Here is a 16,823-nt window from a genome sequence, read left to right as displayed (position 1 = left end):
TTAGGTCATTGTTTCTGTGTAGTGTTCTTTCAACTCCTTTTGCTCTTAAAAGTTCACCAGCATGCAAAGGCTCAATTCAGATGTCACTTCCTCCAAGATGCCTTTTTTGATTAACCCAACTGGAAGCCTCTAATTAGACTCCTAATGGAATGAAATTTTACCCTTTGAGACACTTACTGATTACTCTCTTCTGTGATAGAAAAACTTATATTTATTGTCATGTCTTATACCAGATGATAAGACTCTTGAAGGCAGAATTGTCTCTCACACTATTTTCTGGCTAGCAGAAATTTTCTGGCTAGCCAGAAAATAGTATGGGCATCCTGACATTCATATAAATGTTGCAGATGCTTGGGAGTTTCGTGATGGCAGGAACCAGCTGTTCAACAAATGTTTGTTAAATGAATGACCATTAAGAATGTATGCAGAGGGTAAAATTACCCTGTGTTATTCTAAGATACTTTAAAAAATCAACTATGTTAAAATAAGTATTCAAATAACAGCAGTAATAATACTGCCTTTAAGTTCACAGTCCTGATGTAAATTATGTTACAAAATCATGCTGAATAGGGCTGTCTGGTTGGCTTAGTCTGTTCAGCATCTGACTCTTGATTTCGGCTTAGGTTATGATCTCAGGGTCCTGAGATTGAGCCCTGCTTCAGGCTCTGTGCTTGGTGGGGAGTCCACCTGAGGATTCCCTCCCTCTGCACCCCCACTTCAGCTTGTGCTTGCATGCTCTGTTTCTCAAATAAATAAATAAATCTTAAAAAAATAAAACCATGCTGAATTAACCACATACCAAGGTTTTAAAAAGAACTGTCTTTAAGAGTTTGCTACTATGTATGTCCTTTTTTGTTTGTTTGTTTAGCTTACAAAAAAATAAATACTGAAGAGAAAATGTTTTTTCTTTTGAAGTTAGATTTTTCTGTTCCTGTGTGGGTAAATTGGTACTCTAATCCATTTCTGAAGTATTAAGACAGATTGAATAGCTATGAACTATGCCGATATAATCACTCATAAACTTAGGATGAAAGAATCATCTCTTTAGCATGTATGTGTAGTTGTAGCGTTGAAGGCCACATCTATTTGTTTCAAATTATAGGATGGAATAAATAGAGAACTTCGCATTTTAGCAGTTTTATAATCAGACCATATCACTGTTTGATTTTAGTTCGATTAACATAATAGTTGCTATGACAAAGTAAATATAGTAATCAGAATTAGGAATTTTAAGAATAACAGACATCAATTAGTCTTAAAAGGTTTAATTTGGAGATATAGGGATGGAAGTTTACAGACTTTTTGAAGATATGTATATTATTAGTAAGATTTTGCTGTGTAACTAATCACCTAATACTAGTGACTTAGCAAAATGAGCATATTTATGTCTTACAATTCCATAGGTCACCTAGGTGGTTCTTTTGGTTTGGGCTGGCCTGGCTTCTGCAGTCAGCTGGCAGCTTGGCTGGGGCCACATGGTCTAGCATGGCCTCCCTCACATATAGGTGGTTGTCATGCTGGCTGGTGTGGGGGCCTTGGCAGCAGATGGTGCATCGTTGTTCCATATGGTCTTCTTATCCTCAGTAGGCTAGCCAGGGCCTCTTCATGTAGTGTTCTAGGAGTTCCACGGTACAGCAAGAGAGGGCAAGCCCCAATGGGTCAGCACTTTTCAAGTTTGCTCTTGTCCTGCTGGCCAAACCAGAGTCAGTGTGGAAAGGGACTACCCAAGGGTAGATACAGGGAAGGAAGAACAAATAGGGGGTCATTACTATAACAGGTTGCCAAGATGCAGAATTCATATGTACTTAGTATCCTTAAGCTCTGTGACTTTAGGCCAGCAGCATGAGGTGATTGGATAGAGAGCACACAAGCAGGCTGTCAAAGCTGCAGTTTTCAGAGAGAAAATTTATAGACTGTAGATTCCCCTGAAATACTTAATAATCATTTGAGGCCCCTTTCAGCTTTTTATTCTTTGAAACTTTGAGCTATAAAAGTGGGGAGCGTCATCCTCCCTCAGTAAATATCTCAAACTGAGGTTCAGCAAGGGCCACACTGCTGGTAGAAGCAGTATGATTGTGATGGCTACAGCCCCATAGAGCTCCCGGGTGCTGGTGCGTGTGGCACCTCACAGAGCTCTAAAACTGGCCCTTGAGGTAGGCCTTGTTTGTCACAGGTGAGGAAGCAGACCTGCAGAGGTCAGCTGAGGTGCCTGAAGTCATATGACTGGTACATGGGAAGCTACATTTTGAACCTGGGTCTTTCTCACTCCGCAGCTACTTCTAAAGAATAATTGGATTATTAGTGGGTTGATCATGGTTTTTTTTTTCCAGCCTGAAGCCTTTGAGTATTTTATATCACTCCTGAAAAACTGGGAACTCTGGAGAAACAGGAGGCGTTTTTCCCCCCTTTCTACTCTTTCTCTACTCTGCAACCTTCATTTGTTGGACCAAATACCCAGTTTAATTTGAAGATGATAAAAAGCTTAGAATGGAAATTTTACTGCTGGCTCCAAATGTAATTTTTAAATATTTCATGTCACCATGACTCTTCTAAGTTTCCAAAGTAAAATTCAGAATCCTGAGATATTCTAGAACATATATTTAAAATTTCATTAGAAAATAACCTTCATTTAAAAAACCAGCTGCGCCTCTCCCCTACCCTACCCCCATGTGTGCTCTCAGAACACAGTGCATACAACCATGTCTTCATACTTACCAGAATGTTGTTTGCGTAGGTGAGTCTGTTTTCCTCACCAGAATATGAGCTTCTTAAATGTAGAGCCCTGTCTGTCCTCTCTGTATCAGCAGCACCTAATCCTGAATGGGAGCATTCCAATATCTGCTGTGTGAATTTATAACTGAATTCCATGCCTGGGGAGGAATTCTTTTCTTCTCCCTCCTTCAGGTCTGTTTGTCCTCCTTTGCTCCTGTCTTTCTTCTTTCTAGATTTTTACTTCTCTTTCAAGCTGCCTCTGGTCTTCAGCTTTTCTCAGCTTCCTGTTTCTCCCACTAGCTCATTAGTCATTATTATATTCATTTCATGTTGAAGTGATAGTATGTTGGGTATATTGAGTTCAATAAAACATTATTAAAATTAATTCCCCCTGTTATTTTTACTTTTTTAACCTTACTATGAGAAAATTTAAAACCATAAATCTGGCTACTCTAGAGGGTTGATAGCCAGGTGAATTCATTACAGCAAGTTCATAAAAACAGTTGTTTTGGGTTTTGTTTCAAGTGGATGGCTCTGTTGCACTAAAGATCCCATAGGTCACTGTCTTCCACTCACATAGTGCTGCTTCTGCTTCCTCCTCTACCACCAAAAATTCATGAGAACATATGGAGAGAATTTACCTTGCTTTTACGATGCACAGACTTTTCTCTACTGTCATAAGTATGCCTAGAACAAAAGTACACTTGACTCTTAAATTATTTTCACTAATGAAAAGGAAGCAGCAGAGTGACTAATGTAAATTGGAGGATACACTATTTTCTTTGGAATGTTCTGGTTCTTCCATTTTAGAACAGGTGTGGCCACAGTTGAAAGACACAGTGGAGTCATGCTCAGCATATTTGATACATGAGGAACTGGAAAACTGCTCAGCGTTTGGTGCCTTCCATATAATTGATGTAGGATTCATTGTGTTGTTCCTCTGTGGTGCAAACTCCAGTGCCTAAGTAAACTTGGTATATTTGCTTTTTTCTTTCTGGTTTAAGGAAGAAATAATGGTCTAGCTTAGCAACTCTTCCTTGGATCTGTGACATAATTGGATAATTGTGTCAAAAATAGCCTTACAACATCCTCTTTGGGCATTAAGAATTCCAGAATTGCTGTGGGTCACTAAGAATTAATTATTTTGATCAGAGGTTAGTCATCTTTGATTAGTGGCAACTTCTTTCCTTTTGGCATGGTGTGGGCAATTACCAGCCTCCTCCAGGGACTTTGGGTTGGGGTGGCGGTGAGTGCACCATCAGCTACCATCTTGTGAGGCTGAAGCAAGTGCTGCTTACAGTTGGGCACTGGGGGTGGAATCCTGGTTTAGCAGCTTAGCAGTTTTTGTAAACAACCGGTGGAGGAGGTGGGGGGATTGTGCTGGTGGTTACCAGCTCATGCCTGTGGGAATCAACCTGTTTACCTTTGGGTATTTGTGCCATTGTGGACAGTGCTTCGTAAAATCCATATTGCAGGATACCTGCCTATGATAGAGAGTCAAGGAGCGAGCCTCTAGAGCACAGCCTTGGGATTTGGGAGTTGAGTAGAAAAAAAAAAATCTCTTGAATTCTAAACTGACACAACATTTTAAAATCCGGGAAACAAACAGCTCTGAAAAGATCTATACAATAATAGGTAAATGGTCAATATGGAAGATGTGTCCTAGAGAGGTTAGGAGGGGGATGCGATAATCCAGCATTGATTTGGAGTGAAACTTTGGACAAGTTATTGAATTTCCCTGTTTTACCCATCTCTTTAAAAAAAGGCAGGGAGGGGGATAATATCTCCCAGAGGTGTTTGGAGATTTGATTGATGTGTATAATATGTTTTGATATCTTTTAGAAAATGACCAGTCAGACCAGAGTATGTCATCAGAACTCATATGTCTAAAACAAACTAATCTGAACCATCTTGAGTAGATGTTAAGCAGATCTGTGGCTTTGATAAAAGTTGTACGTTTTAAGGAAGTGTGTATATATTGGAAAGAAAGTTCTGTGTTCCTTCGAATTTTCTTGTGAATATCAGGTGTGTGCTTGGGGTCTTTAGCTGTTAACTTGAGTTTCAACATGCTTTGTAGATGGCCAGCCACCTAGAGAGGACAACTTACCAATTCCAGCCACCCAGGCAGTTAAATGCACTTCAAAGTGCTTCTTGCCAAGGACGATGCCTTTTGCAAATATTCGAGATGTTTGTTCTCAGTTGTAATTTATTAATGAACCTGGACCCTCATGGCAACTCCTTGGGAGGTGCAAAAGACAAAGCCAAAAAGCAAGTAAATGATGTTAGTTCATTATATATCAAGAAAAAAGGGAACTTGTTGGCAGACTTATTTGTATGTATATTTGATGCCTATTTAATTTAATATCGTACCATATCTAATCACACGATTGTAAAGAATCGGACAGAATGTCCTTTTACTTTGCCTTTTCTTGTGAGGAGTATACAGCACTGCCACCTTGTTGTCCAAGTTCTGTCTGATTTGAATGTGCTTAAATATCAAGAGAATGCCTGTCGTGAAAAAGAGCTTGCTCTTCTCTTTGTCAGTACTTGCGAAAACAACTTAAAAGAAGTTAGTATTATTGGGCTGAATTCAGTAATTAGCATAATCATGATGCTATGTATTGTTCAGCAGAGCACGCCCCTTGGCCGAATTTCCCATTAAGAGGACACCAATGTTGTCCTAGTGAATAAATCCCGGCACACATGATGCAAATCAGCGAGTTCCTGCCTGCTGTGCCGGTGCGGTTAATTTTAGCCAGCGTTTGTTCTATGAGTTGTAAAACTGTTTACCCAAGTAGAAGTTAGTAAGCTGAAATGTGACTTCTCGGCCTAATGTGATAGGATATCTATTTTAGACTTCAGATTGTGTTTATGGTCCGGAGAGCGGTCTCCAGAAGAATTGCGGCTCAGATTTCCTTTGAAAGTGCTTGTAAGTAGTGGGTGGATTTTTAAGATTTCTCTTTGTTCTTTTCTCCTTAAATCTTCCTATAGTAATTTTTTAATCTCTTGGGGAAACTGGAAACTTTGGGGTGGGAGCTTCAGAGGATTCTAAGAATGGTGGCATAGGTTTTTCTTTACATGTAACCTACTGCAAGGAACCTGTCTTACTTGGTTTTTCCAAGAGAGAGTGCTTGATTCTTACTGTTTTGTCTTTGCAAAAGCAGTCTGTAGATTATCCCTTATTTTTATCTATTAGAATATTTGATTAATGGAATGGTTGTCTCATTGAGCTTTATTTCTTTTTTTTATTTTTATTTTACTTATTTTTTTTGAGCTTTATTTCTACGGTACCCTAACTCTTAGGGGAAAAAAAGTTGAAAGATTCCTGTTATACTTACTGTGTGACCTACAAGTTTATATAGAGAAATAAAGGGAGTGTCATATAACTTTGTAAAATGTATAGGTGGACAGTTTTAATTTTTTAGAGGATTTTATGTTTAAAAATAGACCCATATACCCCTAAAGAGAAACACTTAAAAAATTAATTTAGGAAGAAGGTTTTCCAAAGTAATTGAAAGCATCCTCTGGAAGATAGTTACCAAAAAAAAAAAAACAAAAAAACAAAAAACCAAAGGTCATGAAATTTTTAAAATCTTAACTGCTCTCAATTTAACAAGTCATTGTTAACTTAAATGTAGACTGAAGAAAACTAAAGATTAATTAAACCTGAAGCAACCTTCTTAGTTTGAGATGTGTTTTAATTCTGAGTACACTGACTTCATGCCAAACAACATGCTTATAACAGAACTAGATAGGACATTTTTTAAATCAGTTAACACATAAATCACATCCCCTGTAGGAATATTGGTTTTACTGAAACAATTCTAATAAGTTGGGTGGTAGCTGCTCCCCAGGCATTCACGTCCAGATCAACTCTGTGAGCAGAGGGAGGCATTCCCTCAAATACCACTTTCCCATTTTGCAGGCTTTATTCAAAGACTTCTTTGTTATTATGTATAGTCTGATTTTTAAATCCAAATGACCTAAGGTGTCAACAATGAAAGGAAATGTTTCAGTGGTACATTTAGTAGGAAAAGAATGTAAGAAGGGAAAACAGAACTGAGTACTTGAGCTATTTTTAGAAAGAAACTCCTATTAAAACAAGTTTTTTTATTGAGCAGAAGAGAAATTTGCAGTCCAGATTCATTGTAATTATAACAGAAAAGTCTATAATAATCGTCCTTAGCAGTAAAAGGGACTTTGTTCCAATACTGGCTTCATAATACATACTTTCCTCCAAAGAAAGAAAAGAACCCGGGTCTTATTCTTACTTTTGATTGTCAGTGAGGCGCCATCAGCATCTCAGTGGAGTGTTTGTAAAGGTACACCCACCCTTGCTAGTACTAGATGGTTTGCAAGCTGTTCTTCATTCCCTCCCTTGGAGTTTAGTCCTGTGGAAAAGAAGGGCTGTTCAAAACATAACCATTTTTAAATTTTGACAGAAAGAAGTTTCCATAGGTATTTTTACTAGAGGAAGCGTGTGTTCTAGGAGGAGTTGCTAAAATGCCATAAACAATTTCTGAGTGTTGGTTTTCGTGATTTATGTGCTGTGAGAGTGTGATATAGGTGAATGAAAGAGGAGATCATTCTAATGATGTAAGCGCCAGTGTGGGAATTTCTTGTGTTTGCTGGGGCATTGATTCCCTTTACTCTTTATCTTGTGTGCCTGGTAAAGTGACACTGATTATGGTTCCCTCATTAGTAGAGTCCCTGTGACTAGTTAGGACGTTGGTGTGACACATCACAGTGAGCTCAGCTCAGGGTCACAGAGGAGGTGTCCAGGTGCTGAGCAGCAGGGGCAGCTGTGGGGCTGCAGGAAAGGCCAAGCAGCCCATGGCCCCATGTGTGTACTGGGTACAACTGCAGTTGACTTTGCGTTTCTGTTCTTCAGTCCTGTTTAAGCTGTTTTCCCTGGGCCTGCCCTTGCCTCCTTGCCCTTTGCCTCTTAAAATAGAGACGCAGAGGCTCTGACAGATCCAGAGGGTCCTGATTGCAGCTGATTTATTTTACGGTTTCTCTGTTCCTAGAGAATTAGCCTGCTGCTCTGAAGCTTTAAGAGATTTTCAGGGAAGTAAAGAATCTTCTTTTTGGGGGGATCCCTTTCATTCACATGAAGTTTTTTTTTTTTAAGGTTTTATTTATTTATTCATGACAGACACGGTGTGTGGGGGGTGGGGTGGGCGTTGGGCAGAGACACAGGCAGAGGGAGAAGCAGGCTCCATGCAGGGAACCCGACATGGGATTCGATCCTGGGTCTCCAGGATCACACCCCGGGCTGAAGGCAGCGCTAAACCACTGAGCCACCGGAGCTGCCCCACATGAAGTTTTTTTTTTTTTTTTTTTTAAGATTTTATTTATTCATGAGAAACACAGAGAGAGAGAGGCAGAAACAGGCAGAGGGAGAAGCAGGCTCCATGCGGGAAGCCTGATGTGGGACTCGATCCGGGGTCTCCAGGATCACACCCTGGACTGAAGGTGGTGCTAAACCACTGTGCCACCGGGGCTGCCCCCACATGAAGTTTTTAATAGGTAGCTGGACTGAGTGGTTATATGGGAACTTACATTATCTTACAGGTTGCCTTTTGTTTTGGAGCTGAACATAAGTGCACTGTGAGTACATCCCTAGAATGTTCTCTTTCAAAAGGAAATTTTGTAGGGTTAGGCTTTGTTATATTGAATTTCAACTCTTTTATCTAAAGCGAAAGGGACAGTGTGCAGAGAGATGCCTTGAGTTCTGCCTGCCTTGGACACAAGTAGATGGTAATAGGATTGGACCCTCTGCTGGAATTGTGATTTCTCCTGGAAAAACTGGCACTCTTGTTATTGTTTAGCCTGTGTTAAACATCCCCAGAGCACGTACAATGCACAAAGACAGCATAGTTCCTACTCATGAGGGACTCAACATGCTGATATTAGGCAGTGCACGGAAACTGGGCCCCCGACATAACACACTAAGTAAACTGGCAGAAAACAGTATGATAGGGAAGAAAAGGAAAACAAAATGGAGTGTGGGGAGGATGGAGGGTAGTTCGTGGGGTAGCTTTCAGATTGCCTGGGCTTCTGCCAAACAGTATAGACTGCAGAGGTCCCAGGGTACTCCTTCCCTTTCTCTTCCAGAGCCATGGAAGTGGTGGAGATGGATGAGAGTGACCCCAGCAAGCACATCCCCAACACCAGTTCCCTCTTAGAAGTCCCCACAAAAGGGAGGAGATTCACTAGTTTCCCTGTTCCTGGAATGCTTTCTATAGGGAGGAGGTAAACTTAGTGTCTTATAAAGTCCAATAAATATAAGAAGCATCTTTCCCAATGTCATATATTTGGCTAGAAATCTGAATTTGTATTCCATGTTTTTCTTCTGAACTTATATGCACTCAAACTAGTTCCTGAGCCCTGTGCTGGGTTAGGATGTTGAGTCACCTGTTGAATTAGAGGAGTGCTTTGAGCTTCTCCACAGAAAGACATGCCTAGGTCACCTAGGCATTACTGCAGCTCATAAAGGAGTCAGAAGGACATGAATCAGAAGGGAGCTAATAAGACAAGCTTCGGGTATTGAAGATTAATAAATAGGAATATACTGTGTGAATCTGTGAGTCATTTTTCCCTTTATACACAGCCTCAGCCAGTCGCTGATTAAGGTTCTGGGTCTTATTCATGGCTCTACAACCAAGAGTCTTGGAGAAGACTCCACAAAGAACCTCACAAAACGATTAAAGGGTTGAAAAATGATATCTATAATAAGATGTTAGGAAACTTCTATTATTTAGCCTGGAGGGAAAAAATGACCAGGAGACTCTTGAGTTGTTAGGCAAGTAAGTATATGCCTCAGAACCAAGGAATGATGACCAACTGGTGTCTATTTCCATTGAACATACAAAGTTCAATCCAGCAAAGTTTAGGTCAGCACCGTGGTACTCACAATGCAGTGCTGGCATCCTCAGCATCAGCACCACCTGGGAACTTGTGAGAAATGCACCTTCTTAGGCCTCGCCCCAGATCTGTCCATTTGGCAGTGGGGCCCAGCAGCCTGTGTTGACAAGCCCTGCAAGTGATTCTGATGCACACTAATGTTGGAGGATGAGATAGAATGCAGGGTTTTATAAAACGGAGAAGTTGAATACTGGAAAATGTAAACCTTTTTCTGGAAGTTATCTAAAAATGGGTTTATATTTGTTTATGATGTTTTTAGTATTCTCTGTGAAGTCTAGAGATAAATGACCTCTCAAAGTCCCCTGGAGCCCTGACTTTGCTCTGGATTTCCTCTGTCACTTAGAGAAGATTAATAATTAACCAGGAAAATTTTGCAATTACTTTTCTGAACTCAGTAGTTAAGACTGCCCATTTCAAATGAGAATCAAATGAGAAAATGTGATGGTAATGTTGTGTTTTCAGATAATATCACAGTGTTATTCAGTAGACTCCCTCCTTCCAGTGTGACTTTTTTACAGCCACCCAAAGGGAAATTTAGGCAGAGGTCAAAGGGGCCTTAGCTGGTGATCATTTTGTGTCGCAGACTGCTGGCTAGATTGGTCACTTTCTTCATGAAGCCCATGTCAGAATATAGGTGACTGTACCCCAGTTTTCCAACTCTGGGACTTCTACAGGAGGAGAACTTTATTGGTGAGCTGCTGTATCACCTGCAGGAATGCCATTCCTCATCCCTGCCACAGGGAATTACATCTGTCAGCCTAGATGTAGGGGCGAGGTGAGAGGACCTAAAGACAATGCAAGCACAGGATAATGGTACCAGCTTGGAGGGGCTCTGCTAGAGGTGAAGTATGGTAACCTATTTGATCTTGATGTTTTTATAGCTCTTGCAGTCAATAGTACACATGCTGGGCACTTAATGCAATTAAATGATTACTTAGTTGAAATGTTCAAGGCCACAGGTGTTTTGCCCTCTCCTGTGTAATAAATTATCTAGAGTTAGGAAGGTAGCAGTCCTTACCCTTCCCAATCAAAATAGTTACTCCTCCTACCAGTCCCTCTACTCACCCTGCCCCCACTGCTTTGTGCTTTTGCCTGGAATTGTCCTGGGTTGAAAACACAAACTACTGAGAATGTGTCTATTTGTTATAACTTGTATAACATTTCATACAGTAAAAGCTTTCCATGGTCATAGCAAAGGGTACTCTGCAGACGTGTTTGGCCAGTGCTGCTTAAAAAGCGGCACAGGAGTAGCAGCACACTGCTGTCTCCAAAGAAGACACACTCTGTCTTGGCCAGGGTATGGTGCCTCTAATATTTTAGCACTTAAAAATGGGATAGGTAGAATGCTTGACTTTTATAGCTATAGTTAATTACACATTTGCAGAGTATTAAAAGTTCCTTGAAGTGAGGAAAGACAAGTGAGAGCAGTCTGGCTCAAACTCCAGTTTGCCTTGTAATGGGAGACAGAGGGGTAAAGGTGGCAAGTGTCTATACCAGTGTTGCACAATCTTCACACTGGGTTGTATTTGGAAAAACTGATCTCCCAGGCATTAAGCCACATTCGCTGTTACCTTTATATCTCTATTTACAGAGTGTATGAAGTCTGGTGAATCCTGGTTGGGCACTGATAAGATAATTGTATCTCACCAATCCATAGGGTAGACAGAGCTGATTTTTAACACCCTGAATTAGTCTGAATATAAAATGCTCTCTTTAAAACCAACAAACTCTCAATAACTATAAATCCAATAGAAAATTCAAATGTTTGGCCAGTTTGGTTCTTACTGATAGCAGGCAACAGGCTATTTTCATTTCTACACAAAAAGAAATGACTCATCATCCCCTTTGGTATTTCACCTTGATAAAAATAATTTTGTTTTTAGAATCAAGCTTTTACCTAGTCTATATATGTTTCATTAAAAATGAGATTGGGGGGCAGCCTGGGTGGCTCAGAGATTTAGGCTCCCTGCATGGAGCCTGCTTCTCCCTCTGCCTGTGTCTCTGCCTTTCTCTCTCTCTCTCTCTCTCTCTGTGTGTGTGTGTCTCATGAATAAATAAATAAAATATTTTTTAAAAATGAGATTGGGTAAGTGGCTTGGGCTAAGCCTTTTTTCATTATAGTTATTCAGTCCAAAAAAAATTAAACTTGAAGAGAAAGAAGGGGGGAAAGCTCCTTTGCTTATTATTATTAGACTACTGAAGAATTACTGACCTAATGATTCAATAAAACATCCCCAGAAACAACCTAATAAGGTACTAGTTAAATAATTGATGGTGTTGCCACATAATGCAACTCTATGCGGCCATTTAAAATGATGCTCCATCTGTAGTCTTACAGATTACAGGTTACAAAATACATATTACAACCACTTTCTCAATGGAAGACATTTTTTTAATGGTTTAATGGCTTCATTTTCTTTTTCAAAAGGAAGGTCCTTAAATGTACATGAAAAAAGAATGCTGTGCACCAAATGTAAGCAGTGGTTATCTCAAGGAGGTGAGCTGATGTATGATGTTTTACCCTCTTTTTTGGCTATCTGTATGTTAGATTTTTTTTCAGTGAGCTGTATTATGTAGTAATGAAAAACTTTCTTTTCAAAACACGCTATTATAATTCATTTTGATTTTGACTTTTATATTTTATTTAATTTGGCAGTGGCCTCGCAGTGGCTTACATAAGTATCATGTACTCCAATAGGTAAAACTAGTACACCAAAATGGACACAAAACAATGATTATTTTTCAGTGATGAGCTAGCAGCATTTTTCCTTGTTTTCCTTTCTTGTGTGTTTATCAGATTTTTTAATATGAATTTGTATTATTCTTATAATGAGAAAATTTGACTTATTTTTAAGACAGACTTGAGACCTTGGGTCTTGGGAAGAGGCCCATACAAATGGATGCGTGGCTGTTATTGACAAAGGGTAATTTTGTGAATTCTGCAGCATAAAAGGTATTCAGCAAGAATCTGCTTTCACTACTTACAGCTGTGGATGTTCAAGGAACTCTAATATCCCAAATTGAATAAGCTCTCAGGTTCAATATTATATAAAGATAGGGAGCTGGGGAATCCAGCATTTGTTAAGTCATTAAAATAATAATTTTATTAGGATTATCCATTTAAACTTTGTAAGGGACCATCATTCTTGAGCTTAGATATAAAGTAGTGAATGGTGGAACCATATGTTACAGACCTCAGACGATATTTTTGAGTGACAGTGATGAGGGATGATGGAAAGAACAAGTCACCTAGCTAGTATTTCCAAAGTACTTCTCTTTGTAGTATCAGAGTGTATCTCACCAGTGTTTATTAAAAGTGATAGCACTTAAGAGAGTACTGGCTCCCTCAATTATTTCTGCCAAATGCTGCTAGGATGTTCTTGTGGCCTTACTCAGAAGGTTATTTGGGGTAACTATTTGGTACTGGTGGCAGTTGATTTAAGAAAATCATGAGCAAAAACAACAGGCCTCCCTTTGGATCCATTTTGTGTGGTAACCTGTGAGACTAAGTACTTTTTCGCAGTTAAAGGGACTCTCTTTGAAGTGTCTTCCTATGTTTGGGCCTAAATGATTAGAAATCTGTCACCAGGTTTACTAGGCTTAGATTGAAACTGAATGGAATCCACCATCAACAGGACTGATACCTTAAACTTAATTTAGAGCCAGGATGCCTTGAGAAGCCAAAAGAAATCTAGTAGCATATATGAACTCCCATGTTTTGGCATAGCCTTTTTGTTTCAGGACCTTTGTTACTCATAGAAGGGTATTTCCTGGAATACTTGGAACTAAGAAAGCTGGTTTTTCAAGTTTCCTTCTTACCAGTTTTGATCCTTATAAGGAATGCTCTTCATTTCATCTTCTCCTTTGTTTCATCATCTTATCTCTCTCTCCTGTACTTACAAGATAAGGAATAATCGTGTAATTCCTCTCTGCACTGTTGCCTCTTTGGGGAAGTAAAGACACATCCTACATGGGTTTATCTTCATTTCTTCTGGGTGGAAGAGGGGAGAAAGAGATGTTGATGAACTGTTTAACCCCAATAGTTAGATACGCAATGGATAGAGTACAATCGATCGCCGTATCAGTGTGTCCACACCGGCAGATGAGTACCAGCCCTCCCCACCAGTCCTCCCCACACAGCATCAGCACAGCTGTGTGAAATGCCACATGCCCTATCAAGGTGGAATAAAATGGGTGGTTACGGTTTGATTGATCAAATGCTTTGCAGGTTGAGTGGCTCAAAGGAAAAATGAGAACATCTTTTTAAAAGCAATAGAACAGGGCAGCCCCGGTGGCGCAGCGGTTTAGCGCCCCCTGCCGCCCGGGGCGTGATCTGGAGACCCTGGATCGAGTCCCACGTCAGGCCCTCTGCATGGAGCCTGCTTCTCCCTCTGCCTGTGTCTCTGCCTCTCTCTCTCTCTCTGCATCTCTATGAATATAAAAAAAAATAAAAGCAATAGAACAGATAAAAATATTTCTAGACGAGATTCTGAGACTGTAAACTTGTTAGAAATGGCAGAAAATGGGGATCCCTGGGTGGCTCAGTGGTTTAGCGCCTGGCCAAAGGCAGGGCATGATCCAAGGTCCCGGGATCGAGTCCTGCATCGAGCTCCCTGCATGGAGCCTGCTTCTCTCTCTGCCTGTCTCTCTCTCTCTGTGTCTCTCGTGAATAAATAAAATCTTAAAAAAAAAAAAAAAAAGAAAGAAAGTAATGGCAGAAAAACTCTGTAGTTGCTGTCACGAGAAAGGGTGGCTTTTGGAAGAGCAAGAGGAGACTAGATCTTAGCTTAAAGATTTGGCCTGAGTTTTTATTTTCTTTTTATTTTTTCATTTGTTCATTTATTTCTTGGTTTTGTTGGGTTTTGCCTTTACAGATTAAAAGCAAAAGTAGGAGGATACAAATGTGCTCAGCATACTGAGGTAGTTGGGAGTTACAGATGAGCTTATCTATTATTATAAAGGTTTTAAAAAGAGACTTGAGTCTTGAGACTCAAACTGCTTGAGACTTGACTTGAAATTAAAGTGGTGGCTAGAGCAAGAAGAAAGAACTGCTGGGATGTTCCTACTGTGCAGAGTTCAGTGCCCTTTGGGACCTGGAGGGTAGAGCATCCAGCCCAGCGCATCTTTCTGTCAAACCTGTTTTTTGCCATCTCTCTTTTTGTTTACATTTTTTGGTTTTTCCTTGATCTTTAAATCATGGTGTCTTCAGCCTGTGTCAGACTTGTCAGTAACAATTAAATAATCTAGAATTTTTATTTGAAGAAGAAATGACCTAAAGCTTAATCCAGAAGAAACTTCTTCTGATCAGGTATAAAAACTTGACATTGCTATACGAATTATTAAGTATTACAGTGATAAGTTTTTTAAGTTTTAATTTTTATTTTTATTCTGTTCTGAGAGGAAATAACCCTCAATTGGCAATAATATAATAAGAAAGATTTTGTTTTCTATGTCCTCATTAAACATTAAGTAGTGAACTTCTAAGAACTCAAATGATCCAGTTGGATCCAACTATGGAAGAGCAATATAGGTGAAGAAGTATCTTTTTCTAAAGGCAACTCATGGCCACTTCCAACAATAATTATATATCTTAAAATTCACTTTTTCTAGTGACACTGTGGTTCCATGAGTTTTTACACAGAGGGTTTTGTGACCACCAGCACAGACACGATAAATAATAATTAAAACTTCCCAGAGGTTACCCTTGTGCTGATACCTTGCATTCAAACCTTCCCTCCATCCTTTACTCCCCAGACTATGAAAAGTAGTCTCTAAGTTCCATATGCAGCCATGGTGAAGGGTGAAAATCTAATTAATTAAGGGGGCTTATGCACTACTTTGACCACTTAAGTGGCTTATAGGTGATTCTTAGGAAGCCAGACTAAAATGTAAAAATAGGGTGGGGGGGGATGTGAGGAGAGACACCAACAGCTGTGCACTATGTGGAAAACTGACTTCACAGAATTAGATCAAATAAACAAATACCAACAACAAAACCTCTGGGGGCTAGGAATATCAGTAACCATGGGATCCCTGGGTGGCGCAGCGGTTTGGCGCCTGCCTTTGGCCCAGGGCGCGATCCTGGAGACCCGGGATCAAATCCCACGTCGGGCTCCTGGTGCATGGAGCCTGCTTCTCCCTCTGCCTGTGTCTCTGCCTCTCTCTCTCTCTCTGTGTGTGTGTGACTATCATAAATAAAAAAAAAAAAAAAAAAGGAATATTAGTAACCAGAGTTGCTGTGTTACATAAAATGTCCAGTTTTCAACAAAAAATTATGGGACAAGTAAAGAAGTTGGAAATTGTGACACATACACAGGAGAAATAAACAATAGAGACTGCTTTTGAGGGGGCCTACAGATTGAACAAAGCAGACAAAGACTTTATTTTTTTATTTTTTAAAAAGATTTTATTTATTCATGAAAGAGACAGAGACCTGGGCAGAGGGAGAAGCAGGCTCCCTGTGGGGAGCCTGATGTGGATCTTGATTCCGGGACCCTGGGACCACAACCTGAGCCAAAGGCAGATGCTCAACCACTGAGTCACTCAGGCACCCCCAGACAAAGACTTTAAAGCAGCTATTATAAATATGTTCAAAGATGAAAAGAAACCATTCCTAGGGCAGCCCCGGTGGCGCAGCAGTTTGGCACTGCCTGCAGCCTGGGGTGTGATCCTGGAAACCCCGGATCAAGTCCCACGTCGGGCTCCCTGCGTGGAGCCTGCTTCTCCCTCTGCCTGTGTCTCTGCCTCTCTCTCTGTGTCTATGAATAAATAAATAAAATCTTAAAAAAAGAAAGAAAGGAAATAAACCATTCCTAAAGAATTAAAGGAAGGTGTAGTGGCAGTGAATCATCAAATAGAGACTATTTTTAAAGAGATGGAAAGGATAAAAAACAAAACACCCAAATGCAGATGTGGAACCAAAAGCACAAACAACAGAAGTAAAAATAGATAAATTGGAGTACATCAACATTAAAAGCTCTGCACAACAAAGGACACAATCAATAGAATGAAAAGACAACCTTTGGAAAGGGAGAATATATTTATAAATCATTTATCTAGTAAAGGGTTAGTATCCAGAATATATAAAGAACTCCTACCACTCAACAGCCAAGAGCAACTCAATTTAAAAATGGATAGAGAACTTGAATAGACATTTCTCCAAGGAAGACATACAAATGGCCAAC

At 39.9% G+C, this 16,823-nt stretch overlaps 1 protein-coding gene across 9 annotated transcripts in view; it reads left to right on the top strand.

The window, feature by feature from the left end:
* SLC20A2 (solute carrier family 20 member 2) overlaps positions 1-16,823 on the top strand; it is a 102,208-nt gene that overhangs the window by 27,885 nt on the left and 57,500 nt on the right. The window contains exon 1 of one of the 9 annotated variants that reach the window (XM_041752437.1): positions 2,886-5,641. The exons of the other annotated variants lie outside the window; for them this stretch is intronic. The gene's annotated coding sequence lies outside the window, so the exon portion shown is untranslated. Of the gene's footprint in view, positions 1-2,885; positions 5,642-16,823 lie in introns of those variants that run through there. 9 annotated transcript variants of the gene reach the window in all.

This window comes from Vulpes lagopus, chromosome 4 (assembly GCF_018345385.1).
Source record: "Vulpes lagopus strain Blue_001 chromosome 4, ASM1834538v1, whole genome shotgun sequence".
Taxonomy (NCBI): Eukaryota; Metazoa; Chordata; class Mammalia; order Carnivora; family Canidae; genus Vulpes; species Vulpes lagopus.
This window is presented reverse-complemented; position numbering and strand designations above follow the sequence as displayed.